This window comes from Phyllobates terribilis, unplaced genomic scaffold (assembly GCF_046119375.1).
Source record: "Phyllobates terribilis strain yellow unplaced genomic scaffold, ASM4611937v1 Scaffold_2__4_contigs__length_985480577, whole genome shotgun sequence".
Classification (NCBI taxonomy): domain Eukaryota; kingdom Metazoa; phylum Chordata; class Amphibia; order Anura; family Dendrobatidae; genus Phyllobates; species Phyllobates terribilis.
In genome coordinates this window covers 12,590,962-12,611,233 of record NW_027362762.1, presented here as the reverse complement: position 1 = coordinate 12,611,233, position 20,272 = coordinate 12,590,962, and the positions used below count along the sequence as shown (strand labels likewise).

Genomic DNA, 20,272 nt, shown 5'->3' with positions numbered 1-20,272 from the left:
TTTAATACAGAGGTGTACAACAGGGTGGGGGCTTCCATTGGTTGGCCGCGGCTGGCTACTCTGTCCTACGCCGGGTGGGCCTATGGAGCGTTCGGAGACCTTGGGAGAAAGGACCGAGACACTTTATTCATAGTCAGCGCAGTGGTCAGGTATTTCACGTGGAACGCACGAGTTTTAGTCTCGATGCAGAGTAAAATCCTCCATGTAGATGAAGTCTGTAGGAACATCCTAGGTGACCTGGTGAAGGTACGTTCTCTGGAGTATGAAGGACTGGGTGCCCGGAGGGCGGCCCGTCTCTGGAGGGGCTTTTCCTTCAGGGTGCCTTAGTCCGGTAGTACTCCTATATCCTGGTGGTGGGCTGATGTCTTTCCACCCTAGATTTTTGTTTTGTATTTCTGTCTCCTGGATAGAAGGTTTGCCGGCATCGAACTTGAGCCTTGGATGGTGAGTGTGTAGGTTGTGTTCTGTTTATATTGTATATAATGTATAATAGGGGGTTTTAGTTAGGTTGGGTGGGGGATTTGGGGGGGTTTTCATCAGCGGTGATAAGAGGACTGATCTGGCCTGGTCCAGGCCCCGCCTGGGGAAAAACTTTGGGGCCTGATCCTAGCTCGGAGTAATCCTGAACTTTGTGGCCAGAGCTGGATCAGGGGTGGTGGGATAGTTAGTGTAGGGCTGTGTTTTATGTATATATATTAAAAATTACAAAAAAAAATATAAAATATAAAAAAAATATATATAAAAAAATAAAAATAAAAAAATTTGTCCATGTCACTATTGTATATCTTGTTATTTTTGGTTTTCTGTGGTGTGAATGAGGTGCGGTAAGGGGGTGACTAAGGTCAGGCAGTGGGACCAGTAGGTTGATGTTAGTTTCCGGTTGTATATACGTTATATTAGGTTTAGTGTTTTATTGTATATAATCTTGTATATAGGACGGTGTTTTATGTGTATATAGGACGGTGTGAGTGTTGTGTGGGATTGTATATAGTAGTATGAATGAAGCTGGGCCGGGGGTCTTATAGGTTGTATAATAGTTATTTCTTCTCTATGTATATATTCCTGGGGGGATTCTGTTCTTTCTCTGTAGGTCGGATCTTCTATTTCTGTGATTTGTGTCGGGTTTTTGTCGTCTTGTTCTTCTGTTTTGTGTCCTGTAATGTTTTCTTCTATAAATAAAAAAGACCTACAATCTATTACTCCCTGTTATCAGCCATTACTGGGGGAGGAGACTGGAGACAACAGGAAGTAATAGATTGTAGTCTCCAGTCCCCTCCCCCAGTAATGGCTGATAACAGGAAGTAATAGATTGTAATCAGCCATTACTGGGGGAGGGGACTGGAGACTACAAGCTATTACTCCCTGTTATCAGCCATTACTGGGGGAGGAGACTGTAGGACTGGAGACTACAATCTATTACTCCCTGTTATCAGCCATTTAAAGGGACTCTGGCAGAACAGAATGACTGTGCAGGCGCTCGGTGCTTCACGGCGGCGAATCATTTGCATTCACTTTCCCTCCTGCTTGTTTCTCTCGATCTCTTCTCTATGAAGCTGTCAATCACAGAAGAGGGAGTGGAGACTGAGAGAACAGGCGTCACGTTGTAGATAAATGTGGCCGGCGTGAATCACTGCGCCCCTGGACTTGGTTTGAACAGTCGATCTGTGCAGACAGCCTCATTAAGCAGGTGGTGGCTCATAAGTTCTCAGGCCTGGTGCTGATGAGATGATCATCCTCCTGCAGTGACTGCTGGGGAGACCCTGCTGGGTGCACACGGGGGCAGCATAAGACAGTGTGGGGAGATCATGGCCGCCGTGTGCTCCAGTCCCAGGAGTGGCTGTGCGGGGAACTCCAGCAGGCAGTGCAGGGTGTCACAGGCCGGGCACATCAGGATCAGGAACACCGGACACCGCTCCGCCGCGGACCGCGGCTCCAGCAGGCAGCAAATCTGAAAGAGCATGAGCGACACGAGGAGCGTCCATCACCGTGACCCCGTCACTGCAGAGCCCGACACGTCCGTCACCGTGACCCCGTCACTGCAGAGCCCCACACGTCCGTCACCGTGACCCCGTCACTGCAGAGCCCGACACGTCGTCACCGAGACCCCATCACTGCAGAGCCCCACACGTCCGTCACCGCAGAGCCCGACACGTCCGTCACCGTGACCCCATCACTGCAGAGCCCGACACGTCCGTCACCGTGACCCCGTCACTGCAGAGCCCGACACGCCCGTCACTGCAGAGCCCGACACGTCCGTCACCGTGACCCCGTCACTGCAGAGCCCGACACGTCCGTCACCGTGACCCCGTCACTGCAGAGCCCGACACGTCCGTCACCGTGACCCCGTCACTGCAGAGCCCGACACGTCCGTCACCGTGACCCCGTCACTGCAGAGCCCGACACGTCCGTCACCGTGACCCCGTCACTGCAGAGCCCGACACGTCCGTCACCGTGACCCCGTCACTGCAGAGCCCCACACGTCGTCACCGTGACCCCGTCACTGCAGAGCCCCCGACGTCCGTCACCGTGACCCCGTCACTGCAGAGCCCCACACGGCCGTCACCGTGACCCCGTCACTGCAAAGCCCGACACGTCCGTCACCGTGACCCCGTCACTGCAGAGCCCCACACGTCCGTCACCGTGACCCCGTCACGTCGTCACCGAGACCCCATCACTGCAGAGCCCCACACGTCCGTCACCGCAGAGCCCGACACGTCCGTCACCGAGACCCCATCACTGCAGAGCCCCACACGTCCGTCACCGCAGAGCCCGACACGTCCGTCACCGTGACCCCGTCACTGCAGAGCCCGACACGTCCGTCACCGTGACCCCGTCACTGCAGAGCCCCACACGTCCGTCACCGTGACCCCGTCACTGCAGAGCCCGACACGTCCGTCACCGTGACCCCGTCACTGCAGAGCCCGACACGTCCGTCACCGTGACCCCGTCACTGCAGAGCCCGACACGTCCGTCACCGTGACCCCGTCACTGCAGAGCCCGACACGTCCGTCACCGTGACCCCGTCACTGCAGAGCCCGACACGTCCGTCACCGTGACCCCGTCACTGCAGAGCCCGACACGTCCGTCACCGTGACCCCGTCACTGCAGAGCCCGACACGTCCGTCACCGTGACCCCGTCACTGCAGAGCCCGACACGTCCGTCACCGTGACCCCGTCACTGCAGAGCCCGACACGTCCGTCACCGTGACCCCGTCACTGCAGAGCCCGACACGTCCGTCACCGTGACCCCGTCACTGCAGAGCCCGACACGTCCGTCACCGTGACCCCGTCACTGCAGAGCCCGACACGTCCGTCACCGTGACCCCGTCACTGCAGAGCCCGACACGTCCGTCACCGTGACCCCGTCACTGCAGAGCCCGACACGTCCGTCACCGTGACCCCGTCACTGCAGAGCCCGACACGTCCGTCACCGTGACCCCGTCACTGCAGAGCCCCACACGTCCGTCACCGTGACCCAGTCACTGCAGAGCCCCCGACGTCCGTCACCGTGACCCAGTCACTGCAGAGCCCCCGACGTCCGTCACCGTGACCCCGTCACTGCAGAGCCCCCGACGTCCGTCACCGTGACCCCGTCACTGCAGAGCCCCACACGTCCGTCACCGTGACCCCGTCACTGCAGAGCCCCACACGGCCGTCACCGTGACCCCGTCACTGCAGAGCCCGACACGTCCGTCACCGTGACCCCGTCACTGCAGAGCCCGACACGTCGTCACCGAGACCCCGTCACTGCAGAGCCCGACACGTCCATCACCGTGACCCCGTCACTGCAAAGCCCGACACGTCCGTCACCGTGACCCCGTCACTGCAGAGCCCCCGACGTCCGTCACCGTGACCCCGTCACTGCAGAGCCCGACACGTCCGTCACCGTGACCCCGTCACTGCAGAGCCCGACACGTCCGTCACCGTGACCCCGTCACTGCAGAGCCCCACACGACCGTCACCGTGACCCCGTCACTGCAGAGCCCGACACGTCCGTCACCGTGACCCCGTCACTGCAGAGCCCCCGACATCCGTCACCGTGACCCCGTCACTGCAGAGTCCGACACGTCGTCACCGAGACCCCGTCACTGCAGAGCCCGACACGTCCGTCACCGTGACCCCGTCACTGCAGAGCCCGACACGTCCGTCACCGTGACCCCGTCACTGCAGAGCCCCACACGTCGTCACCGTGACCCCGTCACTGCAGAGCCCCCGACGTCCGTCACCGTGACCCCGTCACTGCAGAGCCCGACACGTCCGTCACCGTGACCCCGTCACTGCAGAGCCCCACACGTCCGTCACCGTGACCCCGTCACTGCAGAGCCCCACACGTCCGTCACCGTGACCCCGTCACGTCGTCACCGAGACCCCATCACTGCAGAGCCCCACACGTCCGTCACCGCAGAGCCCGACACGTCCGTCACCGTGACCCCATCACTGCAGAGCCCGACACGTCCGTCACCGTGACCCCGTCACTGCAGAGCCCCACACGTCCGTCACCGTGACCCCGTCACTGCAGAGCCCGACACGTCCGTCACCGTGACCCCATCACTGCAGAGCCCCACACGTCCGTCACCGTGACCCCGTCACTGCAGAGCCCGACACGTCCGTCACCGTGACCCCGTCACTGCAGAGCCCGACACGTCCGTCACCGTGACCCCGTCACTGCAGAGCCCCACACGTCCGTCACCGTGACCCCGTCACTGCAGAGCCCGACACGTCCGTCACCGTGACCCCGTCACTGCAGAGCCCGACACGTCCGTCACCGTGACCCCGTCACTGCAGAGCCCGACACGTCCGTCACCGTGACCCCGTCACTGCAGAGCCCGACACGTCCGTCACCGTGACCCCGTCACTGCAGAGCCCGACACGTCCGTCACCGTGACCCCGTCACTGCAGAGCCCGACACGTCCGTCACCGTGACCCCGTCACTGCAGAGCCCCACACGTCCGTCACCGTGACCCCGTCACTGCAGAGCCCCCGACGTCCGTCACCGTGACCCCGTCACTGCAGAGCCCCCGACGTCCGTCACCGTGACCCCGTCACTGCAGAGCCCCCGACGTCCGTCACCGTGACCCCGTCACTGCAGAGCCCCACACGTCCGTCACCGTGACCCCGTCACTGCAGAGCCCCACACGTCCGTCACCGTGACCCCGTCACTGCAGAGCCCCACACGTCCGTCACCGTGACCCCGTCACTGCAGAGCCCGACACGTCCGTCACCGAGACCCCGTCACTGCAGAGCCCGACACGTCGTCACCGAGACCCCGTCACTGCAGAGCCCGACACGTCCATCACCGTGACCCCGTCACTGCAAAGCCCGACACGTCCGTCACCGTGACCCCGTCACTGCAGAGCCCCCGACGTCCGTCACCGTGACCCCGTCACTGCAGAGCCCGACACGTCCGTCACCGTGACCCCGTCACTGCAGAGCCCGACACGTCCGTCACCGTGACCCCGTCACTGCAGAGCCCCACACGACCGTCACCGTGACCCCGTCACTGCAGAGCCCGACACGTCCGTCACCGTGACCCCGTCACTGCAGAGCCCCCGACATCCGTCACCGTGACCCCGTCACTGCAGAGTCCGACACGTCGTCACCGAGACCCCGTCACTGCAGAGCCCGACACGTCCGTCACCGTGACCCCGTCACTGCAGAGCCCGACACGTCCGTCACCGTGACCCCGTCACTGCAGAGCCCCACACGTCGTCACCGTGACCCCGCCACTGCAGAGCCCCCGACGTCCGTCACCGTGACCCCGTCACTGCAGAGCCCGACACGTCCGTCACCGTGACCCCGTCACTGCAGAGCCCCACACGTCCGTCACCGTGACCCCGTCACTGCAGAGCCCCACACGTCGTCACCGTGACCCCGTCACTGCAGAGCCCCACACGTCCGTCACAGTGACCCCGTCACTGCAGAGCCCCACACGTCCGTCACCGTGACCCCGTCACTGCAGAGCCCCCGACGTCCGTCACCGTGACCCCGTCACTGCAGAGCCCGACACGTCCGTCACCGTGACCCCGTCACTGCAGAGCCCGACACGTCCGTCACCGTGACCCCGTCACTGCAGAGCCCGACACGTCCGTCACCGTGACCCCATCACTGCAGAGCCCCACACGTCCGTCACCGTGACCCCGTCACTGCAGAGCCCGACACGTCCGTCACCGTGACCCCGTCACTGCAGAGCCCGACACGTCCGTCACCGTGACCCCGTCACTGCAGAGCCCCACACGTCCGTCACCGTGACCCCGTCACTGCAGAGCCCGACACGTCCGTCACCGTGACCCCGTCACTGCAGAGCCCGACACGTCCGTCACCGTGACCCCGTCACTGCAGAGCCCGACACGTCCGTCACCGTGACCCCGTCACTGCAGAGCCCCACACGTCCGTCACCGTGACCCCGTCACTGCAGAGCCCCCGACGTCCGTCACCGTGACCCCGTCACTGCAGAGCCCCACACGTCCGTCACCGTGACCCCGTCACTGCAGAGCCCCACACGTCCGTCACCGTGACCCCGTCACTGCAGAGCCCGACACGTCCGTCACCGTGACCCCGTCACTGCAGAGCCCGACACGTCGTCACCGAGACCCCGTCACTGCAGAGCCCGACACGTCCATCACCGTGACCCCGTCACTGCAAAGCCCGACACGTCCGTCACCGTGACCCCGTCACTGCAGAGCCCCCGACGTCCGTCACCGTGACCCCGTCACTGCAGGGCCCGACACGTCCGTCACCGTGACCCCGTCACTGCAGAGCCCGACACGTCCGTCACCGTGACCCCGTCACTGCAGAGCCCCACACGACCGTCACCGTGACCCCGTCACTGCAGAGCCCGACACGTCCGTCACCGTGACCCCGTCACTGCAGAGCCCCCGACATCCGTCACCGTGACCCCGTCACTGCAGAGTCCGACACGTCGTCACCGAGACCCCGTCACTGCAGAGCCCGACACGTCCGTCACCGTGACCCCGTCACTGCAGAGCCCGACACGTCCGTCACCGTGACCCCGTCACTGCAGAGCCCCACACGTCGTCACCGTGACCCCGTCACTGCAGAGCCCCCGACGTCCGTCACCGTGACCCCGTCACTGCAGAGCCCGACACGTCCGTCACCGTGACCCCGTCACTGCAGAGCCCCACACGTCCGTCACCGTGACCCCGTCACTGCAGAGCCCCACACGTCGTCACCGTGACCCCGTCACTGCAGAGCCCCACACGTCCGTCACAGTGACCCCGTCACTGCAGAGCCCCACACGTCGTCACCGTGACCCCGTCACTGCAGAGCCCCCGACGTCCATCACCGTGACCCCGTCACTGCAGAGCCCGACACGTCCGTCACCGTGACCCCGTCACTGCAGAGCCCGACACGTCCGTCACCGTGACCCCGTCACTGCAGAGCCCGACACGTCCGTCACCGTGACCCCATCACTGCAGAGCCCCACACGTCCGTCACCGTGACCCCGTCACTGCAGAGCCCGACACGTCCGTCACCGTGACCCCGTCACTGCAGAGCCCGACACGTCCGTCACCGTGACCCCGTCACTGCAGAGCCCCACACGTCCGTCACCGTGACCCCGTCACTGCAGAGCCCCACACGTCCGTCACCGTGACCCCGTCACTGCAGAGCCCGACACGTCGTCACCGAGACCCCATCACTGCAGAGCCCCACACGTCCGTCACCGCAGAGCCCGATACGTCCGTCACCGTGACCCCGTCACCGCAGAGCCCCACACGTCCGTCACCGTGACCCCGTCACCGCAGAGCCCCACACGTCCGTCACCGTGACCCCGTCACCGCAGAGCCCCACACGTCCGTCACCGTGACCCCGTCACCGCAGAGCCCCACACGTCCGTCACCGTGACCCCGTCACCGCAGAGCCCCACACGTCCGTCACCGTGACCCCGTCACCGCAGAGCCCCACACGTCCGTCACCGTGACCCCGTCACCGCAGAGCCCCACACGTCCGTCACTGCAGAGCCCGACACGTCCGTCACCGTGACCCCGTCACTGCAGAGCCCGACACGTCCGTCACCGTGACGCCGTCACTGCAGAGCCCGACACGTCCGTCACCGTGACCCCGTCACTGCAGAGCCCGACACGTCCGTCACCGTGACCCCGTCACTGCAGAGCCCGACACGTCCGTCACCGTGACCCCGTCACTGCAGAGCCCGACACGTCCGTCACCGTGACCCCGTCACTGCAGAGCCCGACACGTCCGTCACCGTGACCTCATCACTGCAGAGCCCCACACGTCCATCACCGTGACCCTGTCACTGCAGAGCTCGACACGTCCGTCACCGTGACCCCGTCACTGCAGAGCCCCACACGTCCGTCACCGTGACCCCGTCACTGCAGAGCCCGACACGTCCGTCACCGTGACCCCGTCACTGCAGAGCCCGACACGTCCGTCACCCCGTCACTGCAAAGCCCGACACGTCCGTCACCGTGACCCCGTCACTGCAGAGCCCCACACGTCCGTCACCGTGACCCCGTCACTGCAGAGCCCGACACGTCGTCACCGACACCCAATCACTGCAGAGCCCCACACGTCCATCACCGTGACCCTGTCACTGCAGAGCCCGACACGTCCGTCACCGTGACCCCGTCACTGCAGAGCCCCACACGTCCATCACCGTGACCCCGTCACTGCAGAGCCCGACACGTCCGTCACCGTGACCCCGTCACTGCAGAGCCCGACACGTCCGTCACCGTGACCCCGTCACTGCAGAGCCCGACACGTCCGTCACCGTGACCCCGTCACTGCAGAGCCCGACACGTCCGTCACCGTGACCCCGTCACTGCAGAGCCCGACACGTCCGTCACCGTGACCCCGTCACTGCAGAGCCCGACACGTCCGTCACCGTGACCCCGTCACTGCAGAGCCCGACACGTCCGTCACCGTGACCCCGTCACTGCAGAGCCCGACACGTCCGTCACCGTGACCCCGTCACTGCAGAGCCCGACACGTCCGTCACCGTGACCCCGTCACTGCAGAGCCCCACACGTCCGTCACCGTGACCCCGTCACTGCAGAGCCCCACACGTCCGTCACCGTGACCCCGTCACTGCAGAGCCCCACACGTCCGTCACCGTGACCCCGTCACTGCAGAGCCCGACACGTCGTCACCGAGACCCCGTCACTGCAGAGCCCGACACGTCCGTCACCGTGACCCCGTCACTGCAGAGCCCGACACGTCCGTCACCGTGACCCCGTCACTGCAGAGCCCCACACGTCGTCACCGTGACCCCGTCACTGCAGAGCCCCCGACGTCCGTCACCGTGACCCCGTCACTGCAGAGCCCGACACGTCCGTCACCGTGACCCCGTCACTGCAGAGCCCCACACGTCCGTCACCGTGACCCCGTCACTGCAGAGCCCCACACGTCCGTCACCGTGACCCCGTCACTGCAGAGCCCCACACGTCGTCACCGTGACCCCGTCACTGCAGAGCCCCCGACGTCCGTCACCGTGACCCCGTCACTGCAGAGCCCGACACGTCCGTCACCGTGACCCCGTCACTGCAGAGCCCGACACGTCCGTCACCCCGTCACTGCAAAGCCCGACACGTCCGTCACCGTGACCCCGTCACTGCAGAGCCCGACACGTCCGTCACCGTGACCCCGTCACTGCAGAGCCCGACACGTCGTCACCGAGACCCAATCACTGCAGAGCCCCACACGTCCGTCACCGCAGAGCCCGACACGTCCGTCACCGTGACCCCATCACTGCAGAGCCCCACACGTCCGTCACCGTGACCCCGTCACTGCAGAGCCCGACACGTCCGTCACCGTGACCCCGTCACTGCAGAGCCCCACACGTCCGTCACCCCGTCACTGCAGAGCCCGACACGTCCGTCACCGTGACCCCATCACTGCAGAGCCCCACACGTCCATCACCGTGACCCCGTCACTGCAGAGCCCGACACGTCCGTCACCGTGACCTCATCACTGCAGAGCCCCACACGTCCATCACCGTGACCCTGTCACTGCAGAGCCCGACACGTCCGTCACCGTGACCCCGTCACTGCAGAGCCCCACACGTCCGTCACCGTGACCCCGTCACTGCAGAGCCCGACACGTCCGTCACCGTGACCCCGTCACTGCAGAGCCCGACACGTCCGTCACCCCGTCACTGCAAAGCCCGACACGTCCGTCACCGTGACCCCGTCACTGCAGAGCCCCACACGTCCGTCACCGTGACCCCGTCACTGCAGAGCCCGACACGTAGTCACCGAGACCCAATCACTGCAGAGCCCCACACGTCCATCACCGTGACCCCGTCACTGCAGAGCCCGACACGTCCGTCACCGTGACCCCGTCACTGCAGAGCCCCACACGTCCGTCACCGTGACCCCGTCACTGCAGAGCCCGACACGTCCGTCACCGTGACCCAGTCACTGCAGAGCCCGACACGTCCGTCACCGTGACCCCGTCACTGCAGAGCCCGACACGTCCGTCACCGTGACCCCGTCACTGCAGAGCCCGACACGTCCGTCACCGTGACCCCGTCACTGCATAGCCCGACACGTCCGTCACCGTGACCCCGTCACTGCAGAGCCCGACACGTCCGTCACCGTGACCCCGTCACTGCAGAGCCCGACACGTCCGTCACCGTGACCCCGTCACTGCAGAGCCCGACACGTCCGTCACCGTGACCCCGTCACTGCAGAGCCCCACACGTCCGTCACCGTGACCCCGTCACTGCAGAGCCCCACACGTCCGTCACCGTGACCCCGTCACTGCAGAGCCCCACACGTCCGTCACCGTGACCCCGTCACTGCAGAGCCCCCGACGTCCGTCACCGTGACCCCGTCACTGCAGAGCCCCCGACGTCCGTCACCGTGACCCCGTCACTGCAGAGCCCCCGACGTCCGTCACCGTGACCCCGTCACTGCAGAGCCCCCGACGTCCGTCACCGTGACCCCGTCACTGCAGAGCCCCACACGTCCGTCACCGTGACCCCGTCACTGCAGAGCCCCACACGTCCGTCACCGTGACCCCGTCACTGCAGAGCCCCACACGTCCGTCACCGAGACCCCGTCACTGCAGAGCCCCACACGTCCGTCACCGTGACCCCGTCACTGCAGAGCCCGACACGTCCGTCACCGTGACCCCGTCACTGCAGAGCCCGACACGTCCGTCACCGTGACCCCGTCACTGCAGAGCCCGACACGTCCGTCACCGTGACCCCGTCACTGCAGAGCCCCACACGTCCGTCACCGTGACCCCGTCACTGCAGAGCCCCACACGTCCGTCACCGTGACCCCGTCACTGCAGAGCCCCACACGTCCGTCACCGTGACCCCGTCACTGCAGAGCCCCACACGTCCGTCACCGTGACCCCGTCACTGCAGAGCCCCACACGTCCGTCACCGTGACCCCGTCACTGCAGAGCCCCACACGTCCGTCACCGTGACCCCGTCACTGCAGAGCCCCACACGTCCGTCACCGTGACCCCGTCACTGCAGAGCCCCACACGTCCGTCACCGTGACCCCGTCACTGCAGAGCCCCACACGTCCGTCACCGTGACCCCGTCACTGCAGAGCCCCACACGTCCGTCACCGTGACCCCGTCACTGCAGAGCCCCACACGTCCGTCACCGTGACCCCGTCACTGCAGAGCCCCCGACGTCCGTCACCGTGACCCCGTCACTGCAGAGCCCCCGACGTCCGTCACCGTGACCCCGTCACTGCAGAGCCCCCGACGTCCGTCACCGTGACCCCGTCACTGCAGAGCCCCCGACGTCCGTCACCGTGACCCCGTCACTGCAGAGCCCCCGACGTCCGTCACCGTGACCCCGTCACTGCAGAGCCCCCGACGTCCGTCACCGTGACCCCGTCACTGCAGAGCCCCCGACGTCCGTCACCGTGACCCCGTCACTGCAGAGCCCCCGACGTCCGTCACCGTGACCCCGTCACTGCAGAGCCCCCGACGTCCGTCACCGTGACCCCGTCACTGCAGAGCCCCCGACGTCCGTCACCGTGACCCCGTCACTGCAGAGCCCCACACGTCCGTCACCGTGACCCCGTCACTGCAGAGCCCCACACGTCCGTCACCGTGACCCCGTCACTGCAGAGCCCGACACGCCCGTCACTGCAGAGCCCCACACGTCCGTCACCGTGACCCCATCACTGCAGAGCCCGACACGTCCGTCACCGTGACCCCGTCACTGCAGAGCCCGACACGTCCGTCACCGTGACCCCGTCACTGCAGAGCCCGACACGTCCGTCACCGTGACCCCGTCACTGCAGAGCCCGACACGTCCGTCACCGTGACCCCGTCACTGCAGAGCCCGACACGTCCGTCACCGTGACCCCGTCACTGCAGAGCCCGACACGTCCGTCACCGTGACCCCGTCACTGCAGAGCCCGACACGTCCGTCACCGTGACCCCGTCACTGCAGAGCCCGACACGTCCGTCACCGTGACCCCGTCACTGCAGAGCCCGACACGTCCGTCACCGTGACCCCGTCACTGCAGAGCCCGTCACGTGGTCACCGAGACCCCATCACTGCAGAGCCCCACACGTCCGTCACCGCAGAGCCCGACACGTCCGTCACCGTGACCCCATCACTGCAGAGCCCGACACGTCCGTCACCGTGACCCCATCACTGCAGAGCCCCACACGTCCGTCACCGTGACCCCGTCACTGCAGAGCCCCACACGTCCGTCACCGTGACCCCGTCACTACAGAGCCCCACACGTCCGTCACCGTGACCCCGTCACTGCAGAGCCCGACACGTCCGTCACCGTGACCCCGTCACTGCAGAGCCCGACACGTCCGTCACCGTGACCCCGTCACTGCAGAGCCCGACACGTCCGTCACCGTGACCCCGTCACTGCAGAGCCCGACACGTCCGTCACCGTGACCCCGTCACTGCAGAGCCCGACACGTCCGTCACCGTGACCCCGTCACTGCAGAGCCCGACACGTCCGTCACCGTGACCCCGTCACTGCAGAGCCCGACACGTCCGTCACCGTGACCCCGTCACTGCAGAGCCCGACACGTCCGTCACCGTGACCCCGTCACTGCAGAGCCCGACACGTCCGTCACCGTGACCCCGTCACTGCAGAGCCCGACACGTCCGTCACCGTGACCCCGTCACTGCAGAGCCCGACACGTCCGTCACCGTGACCCCGTCACTGCAGAGCCCGACACGTCCGTCACCGTGACCCCGTCACTGCAGAGCCCGACACGTCCGTCACCGTGACCCCGTCACTGCAGAGCCCGACACGTCCGTCACCGTGACCCCGTCACTGCAGAGCCCGACACGTCCGTCACCGTGACCCCGTCACTGCAGAGCCCGACACGTCCGTCACCGTGACCCCGTCACTGCAGAGCCCGACACGTCCGTCACCGTGACCCCGTCACTGCAGAGCCCGACACGTCCGTCACCGTGACCCCGTCACTGCAGAGCCCGACACGTCCGTCACCGTGACCCCGTCACTGCAGAGCCCTGCAGAGCCCGACACGTCCGTCACCGTGACCCCGTCACTGCAGAGCCCGACACGTCCGTCACCGTGACCCCGTCACTGCAGAGCCCGACACGTCCGTCACCGTGACCCCGTCACTGCAGAGCCCGACACGTCCGTCACCGTGACCCCCGTCACTGCAGAGCCCGACACGTCCGTCACCGTGACCCCGTCACTGCAGAGCCCGACACGTCCGTCACCGTGACCCCGTCACTGCAGAGCCCGACACGTCCGTCACCGTGACCCCGTCACTGCAGAGCCCCACACGTCCGTCACCGTGACCCCGTCACTGCAGAGCCCCACACGTCCGTCACCGTGACCCCGTCACTGCAGAGCCCGACACGTCCGTCACCGTGACCCCATCACTGCAGAGCCCCACACGTCGTCACCGTGACCCCGTCACTGCAGAGCCCCACACGTCCGTCACCGTGACCCCGTCACTGCAGAGCCCCCGACGTCCGTCACCGTGACCCCGTCACTGCAGAGCCCCACACGTCCGTCACCGTGACCCCGTCACTGCAAAGCCCGACACGTCCGTCACCGTGACCCCGTCACTGCAGAGCCCCACACGTCCGTCACCGTGACCCCGTCACGTGGTCACCGAGACCCCATCACTGCAGAGCCCCACACGTCCGTCACCGCAGAGCCCGACACGTCCGTCACCGTGACCCCATCACTGCAGAGCCCGACACGTCCGTCACCGTGACCCCATCACTGCAGAGCCCCACACGTCCGTCACCGTGACCCCGTCACTGCAGAGCCCGACACGTCCGTCACCGTGACCCCGTCACTGCAGAGCCCCACACGTCCGTCACCGTGACCCCGTCACTGCAGAGCCCGACACGTCCGTCACCGTGACCCCGTCACTGCAGAGCCCGACACGTCCGTCACCGTGACCCCGTCACTGCAGAGCCCCACACGTCCGTCACCGTGACCCCGTCACTGCAGAGCCCGACACGTCCGTCACCGTGACCCCGTCACTGCAGAGCCCGACACGTCCGTCACCGTGACCCCGTCACTGCAGAGCCCGACACGTCCGTCACCGTGACCCCGTCACTGCAGAGCCCGACACGTCCGTCACCGTGACCCCGTCACTGCAGAGCCCGACACGTCCGTCACCGTGACCCCGTCACTGCAGAGCCCGACACGTCCGTCACCGTGACCCCGTCACTGCAGAGCCCGACACGTCCGTCACCGTGACCCCGTCACTGCAGAGCCCGACACGTCCGTCACCGTGACCCCGTCACTGCAGAGCCCGACACGTCCGTCACCGTGACCCCGTCACTGCAGAGCCCGACACGTCCGTCACCGTGACCCCGTCACTGCAGAGCCCGACACGTCCGTCACCGTGACCCCGTCACTGCCGTCACCGTGACCCCGTCACTGCAGAGCCCGACACGTCCGTCACCGTGACCCCGTCACTGCAGAGCCCGACACGTCCGTCACCGTGACCCCGTCACTGCAGAGCCCCACACGTCCGTCACCGTGACCCAGTCACTGCAGAGCCCCCGACGTCCGTCACCGTGACCCCGTCACTGCAGAGCCCCCGACGTCCGTCACCGTGACCCCGTCACTGCAGAGCCCCACACGTCCGTCACCGTGACCCCGTCACGTCGTCACCGAGACCCCATCACTGCAGAGCCCCACACGTCCGTCACCGCAGAGCCCGACACGTCCGTCACCGTGACCCCATCACTGCAGAGCCCGACACGTCCGTCACCGTGACCCCATCACTGCAGAGCCCCACACGTCCGTCACCGTGACCCCGTCACTGCAGAGCCCGACACGTCCGTCACCGTGACCCCATCACTGCAGAGCCCCACACGTCCGTCACCGTGACCCCGTCACTGCAGAGCCCGACACGTCCGTCACCGTGACCCCGTCACTGCAGAGCCCGACACGTCCGTCACCGTGACCCCGTCACTGCAGAGCCCCACACGTCCGTCACCGTGACCCCGTCACTGCAGAGCCCGACACGTCCGTCACCGTGACCCCGTCACTGCAGAGCCCGACACGTCCGTCACCGTGACCCCGTCACTGCAGAGCCCGACACGTCCGTCACCGTGACCCCGTCACTGCAGAGCCCGACACGTCCGTCACCGTGACCCCGTCACTGCAGAGCCCGACACGTCCGTCACCGTGACCCCGTCACTGCAGAGCCCGACACGTCCGTCACCGTGACCCCGTCACTGCAGAGCCCGACACGTCCGTCACCGTGACCCCGTCACTGCAGAGCCCGACACGTCCGTCACCGTGACCCCGTCACTGCAGAGCCCGACACGTCCGTCACCGTGACCCCGTCACTGCAGAGCCCGACACGTCCGTCACCGTGACCCCGTCACTGCAGAGCCCGACACGTCCGTCACCGTGACCCCGTCACTGCAGAGCCCGACACGTCCGTCACCGTGACCCCGTCACTGCAGAGCCCGACGGGTCCGTCACCGTGACCCCGTCACTGCAGAGCCCCACACGTCCGTCACCGTGACCCAGTCACTGCAGAGCCCCCGACGTCCGTCACCGTGACCCCGTCACTGCAGAGCCCCCGACGTCCGTCACCGTGACCCCGTCACTGCAGAGCCCCACACGTCCGTCACCGTGACCCCGTCACTGCAGAGCCCCACACGTCCGTCACCGTGACCCCGTCACTGCAGAGCCCGACACGTCCGTCACCGTGACCCCGTCACTGCAGAGCCCGACACGTCGTCACCGAGACCCCATCACTGCAGAGCCCGACACGTCCATCACCGTGACCCCGTCACTGCAAAGCCCGACACGTCCGTCACCGTGACCCCGTCACTGCAGAGCCCCCGACGTCCGTCACCGTGACCCCGTCACTGGAGAGCCCGACACGTCCGTCACCGTGACCCCGTCACTGCAGAGCCCGACACGTCCGTCACCGTGACCCCGTCACTGCAGAGCCCCACACGACCGTCACCGTGACCCCGTCACTGCAGAGCCCGACACGTCCGTCACCGTGACCCCGTCACTGCAGAGCCCCCGACATCCGTCACCGTGACCCCGTCACTGCAGAGCCCGACACGTCGTCACCGAGACCCCGTCACTGCAGAGCCCGACACGTCCGTCACCGTGACCCCGTCACTGCAGAGCCCGACACGTCCGTCACCGTGACCCCGTCACTGCAGAGCCCGACACGTCCGTCACCGTGACCCCGTCACTGCAGAGCCCCACACGTCGTCACCGTGACCCCGTCACTGCAGAGCCCCCGACGTCCGTCACCGTGACCCCGTCACTGCAGAGCCCGACACGTCCGTCACCGTGACCCCGTCACTGCAGAGCCCCACACGTCCGTCACCGTGACCCCGTCACTGCAGAGCCCCACACGTCGTCACCGTGACCCCGTCACTGCAGAGCCCCACACGTCCGTCACAGCGACCCCGTCACTGCAGAGCCCCACACGTCGTCACCGTGACCCTGTCACTGCAGAGCCCCCGACGTCCATCACCGTGACCCCGTCACTGCAGAGCCCGACACGTCCGTCACCGTGACCCCGTCACTGCAGAGCCCGACACGTCCGTCACCGTGACCCCGTCACTGCAAAGCCCGACACGTCCGTCACCGTGACCCCGTCACTGCAGAGCCCCACACGTCCGTCACCGTGACCCCGTCACTGCAGAGCCCGACACGTCGTCACCGAGACCCCATCACTGCAGAGCCCCACACGTCCGTCACCGCAGAGCCCGACACGTCCGTCACCGTGACCCCGTCACCGCAGAGCCCCACACGTCCGTCACCGTGACCCCGTCACCGCAGAGCCCGACACGTCCGTCACCGTGACCCCGTCACCGCAGAGCCCCACACGTCCGTCACCGTGACCCCGTCACCGCAGAGCCCCACACGTCCGTCACCGTGACCCCGTCACCGCAGAGCCCCACACGTCCGTCACCGTGACCCCGTCACTGCAGAGCCCGACACGTCGTCACCGAGACCCCATCACTGCAGAGCCCCACACGTCCGTCACCGCAGAGCCCGACACGTCCGTCACCGTGACCCCGTCACTGCAGAGCCCCACACGTCCGTCACCGTGACCCCGTCACTGCAGAGCCCGACACGTCCGTCACCGTGACCCCGTCACTGCAGAGCCCGACACGTCCGTCACCGTGACCCCGTCACTGCAGAGCCCCACACGTCCGTCACCGTGACCCCGTCACTGCAGAGCCCGACACGTCCGTCACCGTGACCCCGTCACTGCAGAGCCCGACACGTCCGTCACCGTGACCCCGTCACTGCAGAGCCCGACACGTCCGTCACCGTGACCCCGTCACTGCAGAGCCCCACACGTCCGTCACCGTGACCCCGTCACTGCAGAGCCCGACACGTCCGTCACCGTGACCCCGTCACTGCAGAGCCCGACACGTCCGTCACCGTGACCCCGTCACTGCAGAGCCCGACACGTCCGTCACCGTGACCCCGTCACTGCAGAGCCCGACACGTCCGTCACCGTGACCCCGTCACTGCAGAGCCCGACACGTCCGTCACCGTGACCCCGTCACTGCAGAGCCCGACACGTCCGTCACCGTGACCCCGTCACTGCAGAGCCCGACACGTCCGTCACCGTGACCCCGTCACTGCAGAGCCCGACACGTCCGTCACCGTGACCCCGTCACTGCAGAGCCCGACACGTCCGTCACCGTGACCCCGTCACTGCAGAGCCCGACACGTCCGTCACCGTGACCCCGTCACTGCAGAGCCCGACACGTCCGTCACCGTGACCCCGTCACTGCAGAGCCCGACACGTCCGTCACCGTGACCCCGTCACTGCCGTCACCGTGACCCCGTCACTGCAGAGCCCGACACGTCCGTCACCGTGACCCCGTCACTGCAGAGCCCGACACGTCCGTCACCGTGACCCCGTCACTGCAGAGCCCCACACGTCCGTCACCGTGACCCAGTCACTGCAGAGCCCCCGACGTCCGTCACCGTGACCCCGTCACTGCAGAGCCCCCGACGTCCGTCACCGTGACCCCGTCACTGCAGAGCCCCACACGTCCGTCACCGTGACCCCGTCACTGCAGAGCCCGACACGTCCGTCACCGTGACCCCATCACTGCAGAGCCCCCGACGTCCGTCACCGTGACCCCGTCACTGCAGAGCCCGACACGTCGTCACCGAGACCCCGTCACTGCAGAGCCCGACACGTCCGTCACCGTGACCCCGTCACTGCAGAGCCCGACACGTCCGTCACCGTGACCCCGTCACTGCAGAGCCCCACACGTCGTCACCGTGACCCCGTCACTGCAGAGCCCCCGACGTCCGTCACCGTGACCCCGTCACTGCAGAGCCCGACACGTCCGTCACCGTGACCCCGTCACTGCAGAGCCCGACACGTCCGTCACCGTGACCCCGTCACTGCAGAGCCCGACACGTCCGTCACCGTGACCCCGTCACTGCAGAGCCCGACACGTCCGTCACCGTGACCCCGTCACTGCAGAGCCCGACACGTCCGTCACCGTGACCCCGTCACTGCAGAGCCCGACACGTCCGTCACCGTGACCCCGTCACTGCAGAGCCCGACACGTCCGTCACCGTGACCCCGTCACTGCAGAGCCCCCGACGTCCGTCACCGTGACCCCGTCACTGCAGAGCCCGACACGGCCGTCACCGTGACCCCGTCACTGCAGAGCCCGACACGTCCGTCACCGTGACCCCGTCACTGCAGAGCCCCACACGTCCGTCACCGTGACCCCGTCACTGCAGAGCCCGACACGTCCGTCACCGTGACCCCATCACTGCAGAGCCCCCGACGTCCGTCACCGTGACCCCGTCACTGCAGAGCCCGACACGTCGTCACCGAGACCCCGTCACTGCAGAGCCCGACACGTCCGTCACCGTGACCCCGTCACTGCAGAGCCCGACACGTCCGTCACCGTGACCCCGTCACAGCAGAGCCCCACACGTCGTCACCGTGACCCCGTCACTGCAGAGCCCCCGACGTCCGTCACCGTGACCCCGTCACTGCAGAGCCCGACACGTCCGTCACCGTGACCCCGTCACTGCAGAGCCCCACACGTCCGTCACCGTGACCCCGTCACTGCAGAGCCCCACACGTCCGTCACCGTGACCCCGTCACTGCAGAGCCCCACACGTCCGTCACCGTGACCCCGTCACTGCAGAGCCCCACACGTCATCACCGTGACCCCGTCACTGCAGAGCCCCACACGTCGTCACCGTGACCCCGTCACTGCAGAGCCCCACACGTCCGTCACCGTGACCCCGTCACTGCAGAGCCCCACACGTCGTCACCGTGACCCCGTCACTGCAGAGCCCCCGACGTCCGTCACCGTGACCCCGTCACTGCAGAGCCCGACACGTCCGTCACCGTGACCCCGTCACTGCAGAGCCCGACACGTCCGTCACCCCGTCACTGCAAAGCCCGACACGTCCGTCACCGTGACCCCATCACTGCAGAGCCCCACACGTCCGTCACCGTGACCCCGTCACTGCAGAGCCCGACACGTCGTCACCGAGACCCAATCACTGCAGAGCCCCACACGTCCGTCACCGCAGAGCCCGACACGTCCGTCACCGTGACCCCATCACTGCAGAGCCCCACACGTCCGTCACCGTGACCCCATCACTGCAGAGCCCGACACGTCCGTCACCGTGACCCCGTCACTGCAGAGCCCCACACGTCCGTCACTGCAGAGCCCGACACGTCCGTCACCGTGACCCCATCACTGCAGAGCCCCACACGTCCATCACCGTGACCCCGTCACTGCAGAGCCCGACACGTCCGTCACCGTGACCTCATCACTGCAGAGCCCCACACGTCCGTCACCGTG

At 66.2% G+C, this 20,272-nt stretch overlaps 1 protein-coding gene across 1 annotated transcript in view; it reads right to left on the bottom strand.

The window, feature by feature from the left end:
• The window catches only part of FHIP1B (FHF complex subunit HOOK interacting protein 1B), a 160,640-nt gene that overhangs the window by 6,958 nt on the left and 133,410 nt on the right, over positions 1-20,272 (bottom strand). The window lies entirely within an intron of this gene.